The sequence below is a fragment of the Zalophus californianus genome, chromosome 12, assembly GCF_009762305.2.
Source record: "Zalophus californianus isolate mZalCal1 chromosome 12, mZalCal1.pri.v2, whole genome shotgun sequence".
NCBI lineage: Eukaryota > Metazoa > Chordata > Mammalia > Carnivora > Otariidae > Zalophus > Zalophus californianus.
Window position 1 is genome coordinate 4,607,566 of NC_045606.1, and position 22,336 is coordinate 4,629,901.

The 22,336-nt window shown below is 50.4% G+C and overlaps 1 protein-coding gene across 4 annotated transcripts in view; it reads right to left on the reverse strand.

Annotated features, from left to right (window-relative positions):
• Positions 1-22,336, reverse strand: part of GRB10 (growth factor receptor bound protein 10) — a 171,365-nt gene that overhangs the window by 116,361 nt on the left and 32,668 nt on the right. For 3 of the 4 annotated variants that reach the window (XM_027573017.2, XM_027573016.2, XM_027573019.2), the window contains exon 2: positions 22,096-22,250. The gene's annotated coding sequence lies outside the window, so the exon portion shown is untranslated. Of the gene's footprint in view, positions 1-18,878; positions 18,898-22,095; positions 22,251-22,336 lie in introns of those variants that run through there. The other variant, XR_003516330.2, reaches the window with a different exon arrangement.

Consider the following 22,336-nt stretch of genomic DNA (forward strand, 5'->3'; position numbering starts at 1 on the left):
AATTCAGAAATCAAAGACTCACAGAAGCTTCCCAGGGGAAACCTAAAATCAGATGGGTGCATAAAAGTCAGGATATTCATTCCATCCCCTGAAATAGCTAAGAAATCAAGGTAAGGCCCAGTTATGGGCTAAACGGGGTCCTCCCCAAAATTCAGAAGTTGAAGCCCTAACGTCCAGGACGCACAATGTGGCTGAATTTGGAGGTGGGGGTCTTGAAAGAGGTGATAAGGTTCCAGTGAGGCATTAGTGTGGGCCCTGATCTGGTGTTAGAGGAGATCGGGACACAGACAGGCAGATGGATGACCGTGGGAAGAAGACACGGGGAGGAGACAGGCATCCGCACCCCATGAAGAGAGGCCTCGGAAGGAACAGCCCTGCCCACAGCTCGATCTCAAGACTCTGGCCTCCAGAGCCATGAGAAAATAAATTTCTGTGTTTGAGCCACCCAGTCGGTACTATCCTGTTCTGGTGGCCCTCGAAAACTAATTCAGACCCAAGATATAAAAACACTACTAAACTGTCATTTCAGCTAAAAGGAACAGAAGTGCCCTAAACCTGGAACATTTACTACCAACCACCTATGTTTCCTGCGAGTGTGTAGGATCCTTTAAGCCACCTGGACAGAAACCAAAGAACAATCCCTAAGAGGCTGCTGGGCTCACAAGACGGCGGGAGCACTCCACTCCCTGCATGGGCACAGCTGTGGCGGGTCACCTCCCTCTAGGCTCTGGCCAGGCCAGCAGTCCCCAGCCCCGCAAACCTGGCCCCCGGGGTGGCAAGTCTCATGTCTCGAGGCTCCAGCACCAACCTAGAGGCTGTTCTAAAAGTACTCCGTGGGGGCACCTGTGTGGCTCAGCTGGTTAAGCGTCCGACTCTTGGTTTCGGCTCAGGTCCTGATCTTAGGGTGGTGAGATCGAACCCCACGTCGGGCTCCATGCTGAGCACGGAGTCTGCTTGAGACTCTCTCGCCCTCTGCCCCTCCCCACTATGCATGTGAGTGCACTCTCGCTCTCCCTCTTAAATAAATCATAGATAGATAGATAGATAGATAGATAGATAAAGTACTCTGTAGGCATGGTCAACATCTGTAATCACTGGACTTGAGTAAAGGTGATCACCCTCCATAATGGGCGTGGGCCTCGTGCAATGTGTTGAAGGCCTAAGAGCAAAGACTGAGGTTTCCCCGAGAAGGGATTTGGCCTCAAGACTGTAGCAAACTCCTGCCTGAGTTCCCGGACTGCCAGCCTGCCCCATGGACTTCAGACTTGTCAGCCCCCTACAGTCACATGAGCCAATTCCTTAAGATAAATCTCTGTACAGACACATACATGTTTCAGTTCCTCTGGAGAACTCTGACGTATACACCCCAACCAACCACGGCCAGCTCCCAGGACCACACTGTGCTGCCTCCTGTGGGCTTCCCCAAAGCCCATGTCATGTGGGTCTGATGAGTCTGCGTGGACAGCCTCCCAGCCCCGGGCCCTCCTGCAAACACATCTTCCACCTCTTCAACCTGCAGCCTCACTTCCCTGGGACGCTGTTTTTCTCCCCTCCACCCACATCCCTGCAGGCCTGGGGGAGGGGTTCACAGCCTCCTGGCTCCCTCTTCTGCCGCAGTGAATGGGCCTTCCCGGCCACTCAAGGACCCTCTCTGCACCCACACTAAACCGCTGCCCCACACCTCCTTCTGCCACTGTTGCCCACACTCCCTCCAGCTCACTCCTCACCCGCTGCTTGCCCGGCCCCATATGCCTCCAGAACTCTGGGATGTGTTCAACACGTGGAAACACGTTACTTTCCCCCTGAAGCTTCAAATTTAATGGGTGTTGGAATGCCAAAAATATCACATAAACATGCCAATTTTATTACCTAAATATGACCTCTGAAAGTATTTACCAAGTGAAATTGCTTCTCAGCCAGAAAAATATGTATCCCATAAGCCCTGTAGAGTAGGTTCCTTTGGGATAGGAAAACTATAGTTAGATACACTAAGAAGATCAGAGTAACTCTGGTCTCTAATAAAATGTCTCAAACCCAAAGCTAACATCGTATTTTATGGTGAAAGATGGAAAGCTCTTCCCTAAGAGCAAAACCAAGGTGAGGATGCTGGCTTTTGCATCTTCTACTCAACATTGCATTGGAAGTTCTAGCTAGAGCAATAGAGCAAGAAAAAGAAATAAAAGGCACCCAAATCGGAAAGCAACTAATATGATCTCTGTTCACAAATGACATGATCTTATCTACAGAAAATCCTAAAGATTACTAAGACATGCCTTCAATCTAAAGCTAACAAATAAACGCATTAAAGTTGCAGGACGGAAGACTGACACGCTAAAATCAGTTGTATTTCTATACTCTAACAAAAAAATCTGAAAGGGGGATTAAGAAATCGACATTCAAAACAGCATCAAAAATCACAATTAGGAATATATTCAACTAAGGAGGCAAAAGACTCGTACACTAAAAATTGCAGATACTGCTATACGAATATAAAAAAGATATAAACAAGAAAAGCACCCTGTGTTCACGGTTTGGAACATTTAATACTATTCAGATGATGATAATACCCAAAGCAATCTAGAGATTCAACGCAATGCCTCACAGATTCCCTCCAGCATTATTGCAGAAATTGATAAAATCTTTCTAAAATTTATATATATTCTCACAGGGCCCCAAATAGCCACACACACACACAAAATCTTGAAAAAGAAGAACAAAATTGGAGGACTCACATTTTCTGATTTCAAAACCTACTACAAAGCTACAGTGATAAAGATAGTGTGAAATGGCAGAAGGACAGCCATAGAGACTAATGGACTCGAATAAAGGGCGCAGAAATAAACCCTCATATATAATGGTTGGCTGATTTTCAACGAAGGTGCCAGGACCATTCAATGAGGAAAGGACAGTCTTTTCAATGAAAGGTTCTGGGAAAATCGAATACCCACATGCAAAATGATGAGGTTGGACTTTTGACCTACACTATCAATGAACATTAATTCAAATGGGTGTAAGACCTAAATGTAAGAATAAAAGTATAAAACTCTTAGAAGAAAACCTAGGAAAAAGTTTCCATGATGTTGAATTTGACAATGACTTCCAGAGTAAGACACCAAAGGCATAGACAACAAAAGACTAACTGGACTTCATCCAAATTAAAAACGTTTGTGCAAAGGACACAATGGAGGGAGTGAATAAACCCACAGAGAAGGGCAAAAGAGCTGCAAATCGTGTATTGGATAAGGGATTAATATCCAGAATATATAAAGAACACCTACAACTCAACAGTAAGAAAATAGATCACCAATTTCAAAAAATGGCCAGGACTTTAGACAGTTCTCCAAGGAAAACATAAAAATGACGAATAAACACATGGAAAGGTGCTCCACATCACTAGTCATTAGGGAAACGCAAATCCAACCACCATGAGATGCCACACAAAATCACAGGTGTTGGTGGGGATGTGGAAAAACTGAAACCCTTCTGCCTTGCTGGTGAGAATGAAAAATGGTGCATTCTCTGTGGAAAATGGTATAACAACTCCTCAAAAACCAAACAGAGAATTAACATAAGTTCCAGAAATCCTATTTCTAAGCATATATCTCAAAAGAAGTGGAAGCAAGGACACAAACAAATCCTGTACACCCATGTTCATAGCAGCACTGTGTACAATAGCCAAAGAGCGTGAACAACCCAAGTGTCCATCAACAGATGAATGAATAAGCAAAACGTAGCAGATCCATGCCGTGGAATATTATTCAGCCTTGAAAAGGAACACTTTGATATATGCTACGACATGGATGAACCTTGAAGACATGATGCCAGGTGAAGTAAGTCAGTCGCCAAAGCACAAATATTGTAGGACCTCACTTATATGAGGCACCTAGTATAGAAACAAGAGGGAGAAGTTTGCAGGGGCTAGGGAGAAGGGGAGTTTGTTCAATGGATACAGAGTTTCTGTTCGGGATGAGGACACAGTTCTGGAAACAGATAACCGAGATGGTTACACAACATTGTGACTGTACTTAAGTCCACTGAATTGCACACTTACAAATGGCTAAAATAGTAATTTTATGTTTCATATGTTTTATCCCCAGTTTTAAATATCGGAAAAGATGGCTATTCAATGAGCTTCCTTTAATAAAATTAACAACTTCTGCTAAATTTTTTTTAAAGATTTTATCTATTCATTGAGAGAGAGAGAGTGGGAAGAGAGGCATAGGAGTGAGAGAGAATCTCAGGCAGACTCCCCAGTGAGCACGGAGCACAATGCAGGGCTCGATCTCATGATGCAGAGATCACGACCTGAGCCGGAATCAAGAGTCAAATGCTCAACCGATGGAGCCACCCAGGCACACCCCCAGCCCCACTAAGTATTTTTTAATACAATCATGAGATTCAGCAGAATTTCTTAGGATGATAAAACTTGAAGATGGGAAAGGCAATGATTGCATATTCACTTTTATACAAACTTTTTTTTTCTTTTTTTTTTTTTTTTTAGATACCACCAAGCTTCCTGGTCACACTTGTTCTACCATTTGGAAATTGTTTATGGCTTGTCCATTTTGGTTTCTCTTGAGCAGCCATGCCCTCTCTCAGTTGTGTGACTCTGTGTAACCCAAATGTCGGGCTGGTGAAATGGAAACCCCACTGCAAGCCCTCCATAAACCCACCCTGCCGTCCACACCCGACAAAGACAAAGACCACAGTCATGATCTCTGCTCTCATGGAGACTCAACCTCCATCCTGCTCCTCGACAAAAAAACTGCACTTTGAAATGTCCTACAACAGTAGAGGGGTGATGACTTTCTGTGCCACTTTGCAGAGAGTTCCATATTCAAATCATCAGCTGATTTATCAAAATGATGTGCTCCATAGCCTGACGAAGGGCCTGACAGGCAGGTAGATATTACAGCTTTGTACCTACCACAATAAAAGGCGTTCTCATGAACAGTTGTAGAATGACTAAGAAATTGTACCAACGACTGTTGTCTTTTTTCTTGCTTCGATGAAAGGGGCTTACGGATAAGGTCATCTTGCTGTGTTGGTTTCATATGTCTTTTTGACTATGAATTTTGTCCACTGCCAGAATGCATTATAAATAATGTATTGGGGTCTATTCCTTCTTTTAAAAAAGCTTTTATTTATTCATTTTTAAAGAGCGAGTGAGCGGGGGTAGGGGCAGAGGGACAGAGGAAGGGAGAGAGAGAGAGAGCTAGGAAAAAGACTTCCTGCTGAGCATGGAGCCCAATGCAGGGCTCGATCTCACAACCCTGACATCATGACCTGAGCCGAAATCAAGAGTCGGACGCTCAACCGACTGAGCCACCCAGGGACCCCGGAGTCTGTGCCTTTTAATGGAGTTCTGAACCTGTGATAAAAATTTAAATAATCTTCACCATGAAGCCTGAACTTTCTTATTAGACTATAGTTCAGAAAAATAGTTCCAGCAAAGCCAAAAGTTTGCTGATCCTAGAATCAACATTTTTCTCAACAACGTCAATATTTACACTTCTGGGTCCAGCAGCTGAACTTCAACAACGCCTTTGTTCTTTCTGTCTCATGTTTATTTGTTTTTCCATTTTAAGGGCAATTTCTACTAAATTAAAGTGATACAACTATCTTAAAATTTTAAAACATTGCACCAAATAACGCTTTTTTGGCGTTCCTGAGACTCTAAAGACTGGCACGCATATGCCTTTCACATCACAACCAACTACACATTATGCTTGTGGCAGATTTCAACTGTCCAGCGCCACCCCCCTATCAGGATGACTCCATACGCTAGAAAAATCGACTACGATGCCAACAGGTGCGCTGAAGGACCCTCGCCTCTCATGACACGCCTGACGCATCACACTTGGCACTGTGCTCAGGATCCATGCAATCCACTCTGATGTGTTTTCCTTACTGAACATGCCGTGCGTGACCTACTAACTTGATGCTTGGCTCGACAATGGGATGCAACCCACAATCTGAAAACAGGGTCGGGTTCGGGTTTGTACGTAGTGCCTGCAAGCTCACAGGCTTCCCTTGCACAGGGATGCAGGACGGAGACAGCTGCCCACTGGGCCTGATACTCTGTCCCCACCTCCCCCCACCCACACCCCTTTACTTCCTGGCTTAGGGCAGCGGTCCGCTTCAGCCATTCCCTGGCTAACTCCCGAGCTCCCACGTGCGTCACCTCCTCTGACCTACTCTTAGAAAAACACAACTCCTCTGCTTAACACAACTAGCCATCTCCAGCATCCCTAAAGTCACCGATGGTGCAAGATGGAGTCTTCCCATTTCTACTCAGCCACAAATCCAAAATATGCATTTAATACCGCTGGGAAAATCTAGTATATCTACTTAGGGAATTTACTATGTCCTCTCTGGCATGTCCATTTCCGACTTTCTCCTCACTGCCCTCTTGGGATATGCGGGATGACACCCAGCACAGGCAGTGAACTGCTCATCGCCCCACCACCCTGCTCCACGGTCACGGCCAGCACCTGACATCAATCCTATCACACTTGTACCTGGTAAATGCCTTCTTGTTCAAGCACTTGTTAGTTGGAATATGCCCCGCTGCACCCAGGATGGTGGGGACTCCAGAAGGTCTGCACACTAACGGGACTAACTAGCTTCATTGCTGGTGGACAGGCTAACTAATAACATTTAATTTAAAAATAAAATCAAAAAGAGAAGCTGCAAGTCTTATATCACTGTAGGACTTTTTACAAAGAAAGCTATCCCTTCCATAAAAGCCAGGGACCCTGCTGTTTACCAGGAACAATTTAATTGACCGACGTTCATGACATATCGAGATAGTCACCTGTGGATCTGAAAACAGAATATTCCCATTCTAAATCACAATAAATGCATCAAAAGAAACTCATAATACTTCAAATATCAAAGGGAAAATAGAAACCAGGCGATGAAGACAGCATTCAAAAAAGAAACAATTTATTCCAAAAACAGATGACGTGTAGCAAAAAATGTCAACTATTTGATTCGCTTCTTTTCCAAAATAATCATCAACACTATTCCAATATTAAGAAAAAAAATACTCAAAGCACATTGAAATAGAAATGCTTTAAAAAGAGAGCCAGGAAGGGAGGGACAGAGACGGAGCGGGTAGAGACACAGGACAAAAGTCAAGCGCGGTGACAAGCTCGGGGATGGGGCCAGCGAAGCACAGGGCCACGCGAGATGCTCGTGAACCGTGAACAGCAGAGCACACGGCCCACGGTGTGGTTAGCAACCAACCACAGTGCTCACTCTTCACCCTCCAAACAACACAGTGTCTGCATGCAGGGGGCTTAGAGTAAGTGAGCGAACGCTACACTTCGACAAGAAACTCACACTGAAAACAAGAACTCCATGTACAAAATGAAAGCAAAGGAATACAGTATGTTTTAATCGTGCGGTAATCTTATAAATGTTAACAAAGAAATAAATTTGGAGACTCAACAGAATTAGAACTTTTATTACAGATAAATACCAAAATCAAAATAATCTTTAAAAAACACCCTTAGGGCGCCTGGGTGGCTCAGTTGGTTAAGCGTCTGCTTTCGGCTCAGGTCGTGATCTCGGGGTCCTGGGATCGAGCCCCGCACTGGGCTCCCTGTTCAGCGGGGAGTCTGCTTCTCTCTCTCCCTCTGCCCCTCCTCCCTGCTCACACCCTCTCTCTCTCTCTCTAAAATAAATAAAATCGTTTAAAAAAATAAAATAAAAAGCACTCTTCTGATAGAAAACACTGCAGATAAAACAGACTGAAACCCACACTCCTACCACCTTTGCCCCAACATGTAAAGAAAGCAATGGACTTGGATGTTCTTACTATTGATTATTTCAATTTGTCAAGACAAAAAAAAAAAAAAGATGATTCACGAGTGCTTGTGTAGAACAGGCAGCGGATTAGGTAGGGATGTGCATGTATATGTGCAAACACACGCACGCACACATACGCCCTCACACTACGATCATCCCCATTATTGACAAGAGTAACATGAAGCGCAGTGGTCAAGGTCCTGGGGCCAGCGATGGGAAAGAGACAGAGGTGACCAAGGACGTGATGAAGCTCAGTCCATAAGTCCACGCTCTTAACCAGAACTCCCCAGTCCTGTGGTTTTCAAATGAGGGTCCCTGGACAGACGGCACAGGCACCACCTGGGAACCTGTGCACACGCACATCCTCCAGCCTGGATGCTGACCCGCTAAATCAGAATGTGGGGCCCTTGTGTCCGTGGTCCAGCACCAACCACGGGGCACCTCGGGTGTTGGATCAGCGAAAATAAAGTCTTGGGGATGTGGGCACTGTTTTAAGCTCCCCGTGTTCCCAAACTTGAGAACCACTGCTCTTGTCTCTTTTCTTTACATGATTAATCCTTTTTTATGATGTTTGCGAGGGGGGAAAAATTGGAAGAAAGTTGCAATAAAGCTTTGAAGAGTCACATTCTGGAAGCTGGGGAGGGAAAACTACCACAACTGAAATAAACAATATAATCAGTTCCTCAAAAGGCCACACCTGAATCCTAAGGGCCAGATTCCCACAGGGAAGCTGCACCTGGTATGTTTTAAAAATCTATTACCTTTTCCTATGCAGACAGAATCCCTTCTAGAACATGGCAGCGGGGGGGGGAGGCAGGCCAAAGAGCTATACTCAACGGCAGAGAATGACCTCATCACTTCAAACTTCAGGGTTTCAGGTCCAAGGGTCTGATTTGGCCCTATGTAAGAGAATGACCTTTGACTTTATACACTCTCCGTCTTTGGTAAGAGGTCTGTTTGGAATATTCTATTCAAGTATCCACAGTACCTTACACCTAAGTGCTTTGGTCAGCCTGCTGACAGAAAACCAGAGAAATTTTGAAATGAAACACGGTGATGGCCACACTCTTCACTTATGGAGCATCGCGTCCTCAAACGATCCACGTGGAGACACAATAATTATTCCCACTAGACAGGCCAGGAGGCTGAGCAGAAGCTGCTTGCTTGGGTCACCCACACCGGCCGTGTGTGCAGTCAGCCCTGGAGCTCTGCTCTGCCCAAATCCAAATCCCAAGTCCTGAGCTCGGATGCGGGGTCCCCAGGGAACGGGATCTGGTCCGTGCGAGGTCGGAGAGGCCAAGGCTGGACGCTGATATTCAATTTCCAGCTGCCTCAGCCCATGGGCACTGGGGTCTGAGAGACGGGGCTCCACCTCGGCTGGGGTTAATACGCACGTGTATGCAGTGACATGCTAAGCGCCGGACAGCATTGCTACCCCAGTTCCCGAAGGCTCCTGTAAGGAACGACCCAACAGACTCGAGGTACCCAGCAATGGAGGAAGTCAAGAAACAAGAGAGTGAGAGAAGAGAGTACCCACAGAGAACAGCAGGGACTACACACGGGCAGAGGGGCCTCACGACCTCCCTCATAGACGCATTACCAGGGCAAAACCACACTGGCCTCGGGTCATGAAAACAGAGGCAAAGGGGGTCCGTGAGAATGCTGCACCCCACCTTTCCATGCCCACCTTCCCAGAAGGGATGGCCTTCCCAGGCCTCCATGATGGCTGAACACCTGCAGCTGACCAGAGGAAGCCCACATTGGTGCAGAGCCCCAAACAATTCGGAAACCCATGGGGGGACCGTCCCCACTTCACAGATGAGGACACGGGCTTTAAGGTGAGGATGACCTGGCCAGGGCCGCCCGGGGGTGCGCAGGACCCCACAGGCAGGGAACAGCCGTGGCATCAACACGGGTAGCCGGCCCAGCAGGTGGAGAAAAGGAAGGATCGGAAGCTCTTGCAGAGAAGAGCATCCTACCTGTGTGACCAGGGGACACCGTGGGGAGAAGGAAAAGCATCATGATGTTGAATTTAAAACGTGGATTATCTACACAAAGGCCTAAAATCAGGGTCCTCTTTAAAAAACTTACTTTCCCTGATACACTCACACTCACACACACACACACACACACACACACCCCTATCCTTTAACTCATTAACGTTTGGTTTTCACTACTGGCGTCATTACTTAGGATAATCCTTGACGGTTGAGATGTATTAGTTATTACAAATTACTGAACAAATTACTGTGGGTGCCTTCTAAGGGCCAGCTCTTTGCAAATCCAAACATAAAAGGAGAACAAAAATGAAGAGACTGAATCACTTAAGTGAAAAAGGTTAAGATGGAAGTGCCTGGGTGGCTCAGTCAGCTGAGCGACTGCCTTCGGCTCAGGTCATGATCCCTGAGTCCCAGGATCAAGTCTCACATCGGGCTCCCTGCTCAGCGGGGAGTCTGCTTTTATCTCGGCCCCTACCCCCACTTGTGTTCGCTCACTCTCTCTCTCAAATAAATAAATAAAATCTTAAAAAAAGAAAGAAAGAAAAAGAAAGAAGAAAGAAAGAAAGAAAGAAAAAGAAAGAGAGAAAGAGAGAGAGAGAGAGAGAGAGAGAGAGAGAGAAAGAAAGAAAGAAAGAAAGAGAAAGAAAGAAAAAGTTAAGATGACCATGATACCACCCACATGGCCCACCACGTCCCTGACCGACCGCCCTAGCAGCCCGCCTTTCAACGACGAACGAGTGGCAACACCGCTGAAATCCCTCGGGTTTGTCTCTGCAGCCTGCAAATCTGGTTCTCTAACCATTGGGAAAGTGATTCGAACTTAATCAGAAAAATTAAGGAAGGTCTGTAAAACCGTGCTTGGATTTAAACACTTTGTACAACATATATAAACCCAAGTCCTTCGGATCAGCATCTCAAAGTACAGCACCTGTCCATACAATGAAACTCACATCACTGACGGGGGACATTCCACTAAAGAAAGCTTGAGAATTTGCAGCCCGAGACCTCTGGGGAAAACATGAATATGGAGGGTGGGCGGCACCAGATCCTCCTAATCTCATTGTGTCGTGGAGTCTTGCAAAAGGCCTGCAGCTTCCTCCCAACCCAATCGGCCCCCAAGTCCAGTGCTAGAGCTGCAAGAACCCCGGTCTCTGGGGCTTTGGAGAGGGGCTGTGGGGTCCCCGACCCCCAGGGGCCCCCCAGAAGCCACCCAGGAGTAACCCAGCTAGACTGCAAGAACCCCAAGTCTCTGGGGCTTTGGAGAATGGGGTGTAGGGTCCCCGGCCCCCAGGCACCCCCCCAGGAGAAACCCAGCTAGACTGCACACAGGCTGCTTCCCTGCAGAGTCCTTCTTAACTGCAAACCACTGGTGAGTGACGACCAGGACACTTGGGGGTCTGGGGGGAGAGACTTATTTTTCATGGAAAGCCCTCTGGAGCTGTTAAGTTTCATGCCAAGTGCAGGAATTACGTATCCAAAAAACAAGTGAATATGATCACTGGGTTTTAAATCTTGAAAGCATTAAGGCTGCACTGCCTTCCAGAGCTTTCCCGGGATCTTGGTGAACCAGTTTCTTGGGCTCTCATGGCACCAGAAGCGTATGGACTACAGATCAGGACAGTGAGCCTTGCTTCTGCTCGCCCTATGAGGCAAAGCTCAAATCCTGCAGCACGTGTCAGAGAAGAGTCCGGAATCTAACGCCATCCCTCACACGGCTGGGAAAGCGAGTCGTGTGTCCTGGTTTAGAGGTTTCTGACAGCTCTAATCAGCATAAATGTCAGCTCTGTTCTTAAATTTCACAGCTATGGCGAGTGTGCAATTCTGCAGTGCAGCCCTACTCACACCCGCTGCCTCCCTGTCCACCACCTTGATTACCGGGGACAGATAACTACTCTTATTTCTAAGGGTATTGATTCAGTGTGTCACCCATTCACACCTCACAAAAAGCCCTGACCCGTGAAGCCCTCAGCTCTTGCTGTGGAGAGGCCGTCTTGGCCAGAGATGCTTTGGATGTGCTCTCAGTCGCAGCTCTGTCCCGGAGACCCTAAGACGAAATACCCATTCTGAGCTGCGTTAGCATGCAGAGTGCACACCCCCATGCCAACCCGTCAGACCCAGGACAAGTCGCCTGGGAAACCTACCCCCACACATGAAGTTCTACCCTCCGGGATGGAATGGCTCAGCATCCGTTCACCAGAGAAGACGTGTGTGTGTGTGTGTGTGTGTGTGTGTGTGTGTGTGTGTACTCCAACAGTGATCGTGTGTGTGTGTATACTCCAACAGTGATCGTGTGTGTGTGTGTGTGTGTACTCCAACAGTGATCGTGTGTGTGTGTGTGTGTGTGTGTACTCCAACAGTGATCGTGTGTGTGTGTGTGTGTGTGTGTACTCCAACAGTGATCGTGTGTGTGTGTGTGTGTGTGTGTGTGTACTCCAACAGTGATCGTGTGTGTGTGTGTGTGTGTGTGTGTGTACTCCAACAGTGATCATGTGTGTGTGTGTGTGTGTGTGTGTGTGTACTCCAACAGTGATCATCAGACCGGGGGGCTGGCAAGAAGAGACGATCCACAGGGCCACTGCATGTCCCTCCACCAAGGCCGGGGCTGGGTCATTAGTAGGTTTGCACAAGCATCAGATTTGGCTCTCTTATTTTTTATTTATTTACTTATTTTATTTCGCTCCACATCCAGGGTGGAGCCTGATGCGGGGCTCGATCCCACGACCCCGAGATCAAGACCTGAGCTGAGATCAAGAGTCAGATGCACCACTGACTGAGCCCCCTGGGCTCTAGATCTGGATCTCTTAGATACAGTTTAGCTACAGGAGGTTCTGATACTGTTTCAAAACAACCCGAATAGGTTCACTTTAAATACATTAGCTTTTACTGAAAAACAGTCTTTCCTGATGAAAAATGAAAACATTCTGTCCTTGGTAGGACTTGAATAACTCACCGCCAAGGGAAAGATGCCGGATTCTCTGCGGAGGCGACAAGCTACATAGTGAAGTTGTGTCTTTTTTTAGAGAGAGAGGAAGGGGTGGGGGCAGAGGGGATGGTCAAGCAGACTCCACGCCCAGCACAGAGCTCCACGCGGGGCTCGATCCCATGACCCTGAGATCGTGACCTGAGCCCAAACCAAGGGTCAGAGGCACAAGTGACTGAGCCACCCAAGCGCCCCAAAGCAGTGTCTTTTCTCATATTCCGACGACCTGGGTTCCAAAGAAGAGAAGCACGCGCAAGGTCAGGCCACGAGAAATCCACGACCCAGCCCCAGGAACTGCAGACAACGGTGGCCTTCCCTCGGACGCTGAAGGAGGGTTAACTGCGGCCACCAAACACAGTGCTTCATCCCACGTGCACTCCAGAGATCTGCATCGTCAGATTAAAGGCTCACAGAAATTCTGGAGGAAAGTAAAACCATTCAGCTTCCCGTAAAACCCACGTATTTTACTATGCGGTCCTTCTTGCTTCTGTGAACTTGAAAGGAAGGTAGAAACAGGCACCAGCCCTTGGCTCTGCTTCTTGTGTCCTCGTGAGGAGCAGGAGATATGTGGAGCAGAGCCCAGGCCACGTTTGAACCCTGCGCCCTACCCCCACTGCATGGCCTGGGGCAGGTTCAGGGTCCCTCGTCACCAACTAGGTGACACGTATTTTTTAGAAACTCCTGCTTTCTCTCCTAAAAAAGGTCAAAACGGTCCTCTACAACCTAGATGATGCTAAAAATTCTCCAAACTCCAACACACATAATAAATTCTTTCACGTGAGACTTGGATGTTCATGACAACATTCTTGAACGTCTGAACTGTAAAATGGGATTTTTAAAACTGTTCTGTTTAAAAAAGAAATGGGTTTGTATCTATGCTGGCTACACTAGTTCCACACTACCAGCGTCTCCATAGATAACCACCAAGATTTTTTCTTCTGCAGTTTGCAATTCGCAGGATCTGTCATTTTGAGAGCAACATTTTCCCCCACCGGTTCTAAAACCTGCAGTAATAAGAAAGCAATAACGTCCCACTGAACCATCCACACCCATTGCACACCCTCCGGACCCACAGACATCAAGTCACTTGCATACAAAGCCCTAAGAGGACGAAGGAGCTGCAGGAACGCCCCCTCATGTCCCATCTCCAGGACCGAGGACAGCTGCTTCTGCAAGCATGGAGCCTTGACATGGGAGCCCTTCACTCTCCGTGAGCTGGTGATCATCAACCTCACCGCCCATTATGACGGCCCTCCATCCTTTCACCGAGACTGTAACTCAAAGAAAAGGAATCCTCCTTTCGCCCACTGGCCCAGCAACTCCCTCTGGAACCACGTCACCAGGCTGCCCCAACCCCCACCCCTGAAAGAAGAACGGGAAATCTCTTTCTCGAAGACAGTTGCGACGTGCGGCCCGCAGATTGCACACAGGAGCCCCGGGGCTCTGCACGGGGAGGCAGCCCAGCAGGAGCGCCCTCTGCCACCTCCGGAGCTAAGTTCCCTTGGCAGAAGTCAAGGCAGAATGTCCTCTGCACCATTTCTAAGACAGCCATAAGCAACATCGTGGCACATAAAAGATAACTGATAATTGATCATCTATTTTCAAATAGATAAAAGCTATTTGAAAAGCTCAATGAGCCACCATCATTGGATAAGGACCGAAGACCAAAACACCTAAAAAAACAAACAAACAAACAAAAAAACCCATGTTTCCTCACTGCCTCTTTTCTCTTTTCTGCCTAAGCAGGTGCACACATGAAGGTCTCCACCGTCCTTCTGCTTCCATCTCTGGGCAATACTGTTCAACAGAAGCTTCCACGACTGCAAACAGGTCGAGCCTGACAAGAGTCAGCCTTGAGCTGAGACATCTAGAAGGGCTACAGTGTGCTAGCCACAGATCTCAATAACCAACAGCAGCAGAAATGTAGCAATTGTCAAACCCAGGTTTGCATCGACTGCCCCTCCAACATCTGTGAAGTCAAGCCACGTCCAGCACCAATGCCTGAAGAGCTGTTTTTACGTCACAAAGATACAGGAATTCTGGTCTCATAACGCTGACCACTTTCACAGAAGAACAAAGGCACCCTAGATGACAAGTCACCCAGGCCCCAGATCCAGCCTGCACTGACCCCCGCAGCACAAGATAACTCACTGCCGACCGGAAGGATGGGCCTTCCCGGGCCAGTCTAAGCTGTCTGCGGAGAAAAGTAAGTCTGCTGTGTTCCGGGAGTCATCTTTAAGCACTGAAGACGTGAGCAAAATAAATAAGGTAAGGGTAGACGGAAAGCATCCCCAGGGGTTTGCCCCAACACCACAGACCAGACCAAGCAGCAAGAAAGAACTCAGTGCTATCCACGCACATCCAGAGCGGCCAGCCTGGAAGAGAGAGACGGCTCTCCTGGTGCTTCACCCCCTGCCTTGACTTGCCTTGGACATTGTCTTCCTGACCAGTCTGACACCTGCCCTCCCCCAGCCTAGAATGCATGTGGCCGGCAGCCCCACAGCCATGCCCCAAGCCAGACACCCAGCCCTCGGAAGGAGGAGATCAAACCTGGAGAGGGGAATGGAAGGAAAAACACGCTTTCCCACAAGCCTGGACATCAGAAGTGTTGCCGGGTTAGTGCCTGATCCGAGGCTGCTGGGTGGAGATCCCCGTGACTCACCGTAAGTACCCTGGTAACCGCGTTTCCCCTGCAATGCACTCTGTCCAAATTCACTTTGGCACTGTCACTGCTCTAAAACACTGAGCTTCAAGAAATAATGCCCGTTACCTTAGACGTAAGTACTCCAATACCCAAAGTTCTCAGAAACCTGTCAATACTTAACATTCTTACATGATCTGGGTTCTCTCGAGAAACTCCTGTCTCGCAGATACATTGGTCACCACCAATACCAGGGCAACAAGGCTCCCTGAGCGCCAACCAGATCCTACCCCAACCCGGATGGACAGAAATAATATCAAAAAATGGCTGTTTGGGGTTCTGAATCGGAGAATAACAGCAAAGAGATACAGGTGCAACATGAAACAAACAGGTGACTGATCAGGTATCATGATTCTTCCGATGCAGTTAGGTGCTAAAGAATATGAAGTCACCTGCTTCACTTTACAAACACTGGGTTTCCTTCAGGTGTCGACAGAATTCCAACAATCGTTTTCATCTCGTGACTGAACCTTGTAAGGAGCCACATAATTAACCTCCAGCCCTCTTCCAAAAGAATTCAACCACCCTGTGCGAATAAAAGACTGGACGGAAAGCTCCGAGAGCCAAAGTGGAGACTTCCGGGTCCAGCCATGACGGACATCACACAACAAGGGAAGGGAAGCCTCCGAGAGGTACAGGGAACAGGGCCACTGCCCGGGGGCCTCGGGGCGTGAGGAAGAACGTGGGGGTGAGTTCCCAGGCTTCCTTTCCCCACAGATCCTGGACAAGGCACTGCAGAAGTCTCCAACCAGGAACCACCAACAGACCTGGGCCAGAAAAGCTTCCGGAAAGCTCACCCCCCCCCACCGCAAACACAGGATCGGGGGCGGGGAAGGAGGTGGTCTAACAAAACCATAAACCTTGTCCCCAGTTGCCACCCTACTGTAGCCAACAGCACTGGTAAAACCTCCCCACCCATCCCAGTCTCAGCAGGGCACGTGGGGGCTCATTTTCCGCCCCCCGCCCACCCAGCCCCCGACTTGGCGGGGGGGGGGGGGCCCACTCAGATCCCCTGGCATACTGTCTGCTGCCCAAAGGGGAAGGGATCTCAGTGTCCCACCTGGCGGAAAGAGACCCCTGATTCCCCTACAGGAGTATGGCCAGGAGGGGCCACGGGGGGAGCTCTGCCTCTCATCCGTCCTGGCATCGTAAAGGGAACAAGGAGGGGGAGGTGGGCTGAGTCGGCACTTGCTCTCCTCACCCCACCTCCCGTACCAGCAGGGTCGAGTGGGAGCGGAGTCACCCCCGACAAGTGAGGAGGCCGTGCGTGTGCACCCTCCACTCCCCGCCCCCACCCTGCTCCCAGGGGGCCTGGAGGGGCGCAGGGTCTCCCCTGCACTAGGCTGCAGGAAGGCTGTGCTCTGGGAAGGTGTGGACGTCCCCCGGAACCACGACAAGTCCCAGCAGGCAGGGGACATGCGGCCCCACGCGGACCATGGGCACCGCCTCCTCAGGGGAAACTGCCTGCTAAGGAGATGAAGCAGGATCCTGATTCTCACCCCCTAAACCAGAGATGTCCAGACTACAGGTGAAAATCGCCTGTCACTTCAAGAACAAGGACCATCGTGACCAGAACAAGAAAAGGCAACCCCGGACCCATGGTGACAGGACTCCAGTTGGAACCGGCATGGATTTCAGAGCATCCATCATAAAAATGTGCTCCCTGGGCAATGACAGACTCTCCTGAAACAGGTGACGCTGCAGAGCTGCACCTCCAAGTGACTCACAAGCAGGGTGCTAGCAGGTCCTCTTTCTTCCTTCAAGCTTACAGTCAGGGAGCTTTAGATTCCTTCCATCCTGAGATCCTTCCTTCCGTTATTCCGGGAGTAAGGTGCGGAGACCCAGCACAGCCAACAATGCCATCGGGTGTTTATCAGATGCAAGGACTCGACGGAGGGCAGAGATATGGGGCCACACGATGCACGCGCAGCGAGGGACAGGGGTCCGCGCCCCAGCAGCATCAGGGCGCGCTGGGGTAAGCACCCCACGTGCGGCAAAACAACATGGGCACTCCATGGGAGAACACAAAAAGTCTGCCAAAAGAGCGTGAGGACGCCTTTGGTATGGAGTGGACGGCAGAAGCACAGTGAAACGGGAGCAACGCAGGAGAGCAGAAAGAGAGAAGCGTGTGGTTCCCGAAGCCAGAAGGCGGGAGGAGGCCAGAGAGGAAGACACACCCCGACGTGCACGCCAGTCCCTTCGAGATCTCTCTGCGCGGACGCTGGCCTCAAGCTGCGGCACGACTGGGGCTGTCTGCCTTTGAACACAGGAAGACAGAAGTCGCTCCACTTCTAGTTAGATGCCAAGAAGGTCTGGGAGTCGATCAGAACGTAAATGGGGAGGAACGACCCATCAACGCAGCCGGGCAGAGAAATGGCTTCTACCTTCACCGAGCCCGCTCTTGCCAAGCAGGTCCCACCAGCTGCAGCAGTAACCAGCCCTCCCCCGGCAGCATCCCAAGGAGGCCAAGAGAGGCGCCGTCCTGCTGTGCACGGGGTGGCGTGTGAGCCGCACGGCTGGGGGCGGGCCCGCCTCTGCTGTTGGGCCAGAGCGCACTCGGGGACGAGCCCCGCAGAGGGGGCGATGCAGTGGGGGCGGGGCCTGGGGATGCGACGCCCTGACCCAAGTCAACCACCCCGACAAACTCTCCAGGGAGAGCAACACAAACAACCAGAAACTGGGGCCAGGGGACGACCAAGTTGCAGTCCCACCGGAGCCTCATGGGAGCAAGAGGGGGGGAACAGAAATCGGGCAAGTAGGACATCTGTACCTTTCCCTCGACCCCAGAATATACGGGGATCTTGGGATGCAGTGACAGTGAAGAACAGAGGGAGGGTGGCCCCAATGCCCAACGTATCTCCCCACACCGTCACTGACCACTCACAACCCCATCCCTCCAGGATCGATTCCCACCATGGGCTCACCCACATCCAGACTCTGGGCGCCCTCGTCGGAGTCGCCGCTCAAACTGAAGCCTGTAATTTATTAATTTCCCTGTTGGCCACTAACTGGTCCCTCTCAGACCCTCTTATTTTGTGTTATAGCATCTTCCTGAACCCCCTGGGGTTTGGTACAGTAGCTGGTACCAAATGCGTACTCTCTGGAACTTCCCAAATGAATAGAGAAAGTCAGGAAAGCGAGAACTGATCGAATGGTTTCCATCAAATACGTGATATGCCATGTTCAAGTTAGCAGAGCCTAACTTGGGTCAGATTTGTTTTCTTTAATGCAGGGGATCATGGAGGATGCCACGGAACCCCACCCTGCACCCAGCAGGTTCGGCACTGCCTTGCAGAGGACGCACACTCCAGACCACCCAGCACAATGGCCTGTGCCTGCAGCCCACAGACCTGCACCCCTGCAATGCCCCCGCAACTGCTACCTCCATGTCCCGTGGAAGTGCATTTTTGAAATTGTCTGGCCAGGACTAAGGATGCAGTGTGAGGCCAGGAAGAATATAAACTGGCTTTTAGGGGCGCCTGGGGGCTCAGTCGGTGAAGCGTCTGCCTTCGGCTCAGGTCATGATCTCAGGGTCCTGGGATGGAGTCCGGCAGCGGGCTTCCTGCTCAGCGGGAAGCCTGCTCCCTCTGCTTGTGCTCACTTGCTCTCTCTCTGAAATAAATAAATAAAATCTTAAAAAACAAAAAACACTGGCTCTTAAAAAAATGTAAGACTTTCTACCTCGGACTCATCCCTGGAGAAGCCCATCGTGAGGGCCGTCAGTGATCACAGGGAAGACACGAAGGCACCCACGTCCACTGTCCAGCCATCCCCCAGACCCAGGGGGCTCCGGGCCCCCTGAGCACTCAATGGGACCCGCACACGTGGCAAAAGAGGACATCACGTGAGAGTTCAGTTCAAGAAAAGGTTTTGTGGCTAAAATGTTTTTGGAGGGGCGCCTGGGTGGCTCCGTCATTAAGCGTCTGCCTTTGGCTCAGGTCATCATCCCCAGGGTCCTGGGATCGAGCCCCGCGTCGGGCTCCCCGCTCAGCGGGGAGTCTGCTTCTCCCTCTGCCACTCCCCCTGCTTGTGTTCCCTCTCTCGTTGTCTCCCTCTGTGTCAAATAAATAAATAAAATCTTTAAAAGAAATAAATAAATAAAATATTTTTGCAAATTCCCTCCCTGGAGCAATCTCTGGGGATCCACCCTTTATTCACTACACCCGCTGACCTCTCTGGGCACTCAAACTCACCAGCCGGACACGGACGGCCCCAGACCCAGCTCCCCACTCCCGGAGGGTGGACGCGGCAGCGCACCCCCACCCCACACTGTGCCTTTCACGCCAGCGGACCCCACGCCTAAGCCGCCATGGAGAATCAGATTTCAGGCCCCGAACGGGAGGATTCGCTGTGAGAGGAGACTTAGTTTCATTGTGTGCCCAAGCCAAGAGGTCCCCGGCAAGGCTCTCGGCATCCGGGGGCTCTCGGCTCTGAAGGAGAAACCGCGTTCAAATGCTAACAGGGAAAGAACAGAACTACAGGTGGAGGCGGCTCAGACAATCCAAGGAGTGAGGACAGGAGTGGCCAGGGGCGCTTCTTGCCTTTTTCTGGATGTGCATCTCCCACACTGTGACGACCCACCAGGGACCCTCGAGGAAGCTGTCCGGGTCCCTGCTGAGCCAGAGGCAGCAGGAAGGTGCACAGGGGCCCAGCAGGATGGCTGCTCGCAGGTGGGAGCATCAGCCCGACCCACCGCCACCCCCACTGGCCGCCTTCTGCACCCCGCCCCCCAGAGCTTCAGGAACTGTGTGGTCCCTGAGGACAGCAAAACCAGGGCCAAGTCAAGCGGCAGCTGACCGGCACCTGTGCCCCGGGTCTCGGGCACCGAAGGGACGGAGCCATGACGAGGCACGGTGTGCTACTTCTCCCTCTCGCTCATTCTCCTACGAGACTTTGCTTTCTGCAGCCTCCCTCAAGAGCCATGCAGGGCACGCCTGTTCCTCTTCATCAACTCTGCTGTGACAAAGAGGGTCAGGGGCCTCTGTTTTGCAACAAACAGTGCATCCTGATGGCGCTGGTCCTCCAGGAGGGCGGTAGAAGTTTGAGGAGGTCATGGTTCACGGGATGTGAGCCTCGCTTGGAGGAATGGGGAGTGGGAGCAGGAGAAGCTACTCCCAAATCCATGTGGGGGATGTTTTCTCTGTGCGGGCTCACAGCGGAAGAAACCACAGCCCAGAATAAAAACTCAATGGTCAAGCTAGCTATCCAGAGAGAAAGAAACACGAAACCTGTACCTTTTGAGGCTGAAACAGGACATGTAAAATGTCACTCGGCATCTACCACGAGGCTGACGCTCGAGAAGGGTCTGTGAATAAACCCAATTAAGCAAGACCCTTCTGTTCTGCGCTGTAGACAGTTTAGGAAAACCCAAGCGCATCAAGGGTCATGGAAGGAGGCCGCATAAAGTAGGCAAGCTGGAGAGAAAGGCCAGCACTCTTGTCCCAAGGACTGTGGACCCCAATTCCTCAGCCCGGGAGCCCCTCTGTTCGGGGCTAAATCCAGATATTCCCATGCTGAATGAAGCCCTAACCCTAGAGCCTCGGAATGTTCTGTATTTGGAGAAAGGGTCTTCAAAGGGGTGATTAAGGTCAGATGAGGTGATAGGTGGGCCTTAATCCAAGAGGACTCCCGTCCTTACAAGAAAGAGAGATTCGGACACGGAGGCACACAAAAGGGAGACCGTCAAGCTAGGACCAGGGAGAAGGCGGCCGACTTCGTGCCAGAGAGAAAGGCTAAAGCCACCTGCTAAAGAACTGTCTCTGCTGACACCCTGATGTCGGACTTCTGGCCTCCAGAGCCGAGCCAAAATACACATCTGTGGTTCAAGCCGCCCAGGCTGGGGTATTCGCTATGGCAGCCCGAGCTGACCGACACACTCTCCCACACCCACCGTCGTCCCTGGGAGCAAAGGCTCAAGCGGGCGCATTTGCTGGAACACTGTTCCGGCCTCGGTTCCCCGACTAATATACCCACAGAGAAAATGATAGATCCCCACACCCCAGCCGACTGGGACAAAAGAAACGGTCCGTGCCCAGGTGCAGCACTGAGAAGAGGACGTGCCAACACCTGCCCCGGACCTTTGTTATTGATGGGCCCCCAATATCAGGGCTAAGGTGGGGCAGACCCACACAAGTGGTGTTGGCAAACAAGGCCTGAGTCAAGAGCCGCCCCCCCTCCCCCTGCTTCCGTTCTGGCCTGTTACCAAACGCAACAGCTGCGAACCTCTGAGGGCTCATATGCACATCTCAGGACAACCCAGGAGGTAGCATCACCCGCTTTTGACAGAACACCAAGGGGGGCTGGAGAGGGAGAGGCGCCTGCACAGCGGGCATGAAGGGTGGTCTGCAGAGCCCGACTTGAGGCCCAGCGAGGAGAGGTCTCGGGCCACCCACCTCAGCCCAGTGAGCAAAGGAGCGGAGAGGGGCCATGGAGAGACAGGTGCACAGACTCCCTGCAGAAACCCCAGAATAAAGGAGCCATTGTTATGCCCAGGCCTGCAACGGCAAGCATTTATTGATCTCGGCTTAATCAATATTTAACAGACGATTCTCCTACTAAGAGAGAATCCTACACACCAGTGAAAACCCAACGGACCTTACCTGTCAGGGGCTTGCCCGGGCTCGGGTGGCTTGGCAGCCGCCTCAGCTTAACCAAGAGGACTCAGGTGAGAACCAGCTGCCGGTCACGGTCACGGCGCCCGCGCTCCCCACGGCTCCCTGCTCCGGCTCAGCATGGTGCTCACTCAACTCCAAAGCTGAAAGTCAAAGAGGCAGTCACTGAACATGCGGAACTTACGCAAACCTGCATTTTATGCTCTGCACCCAAGACTAAAATCTTTTA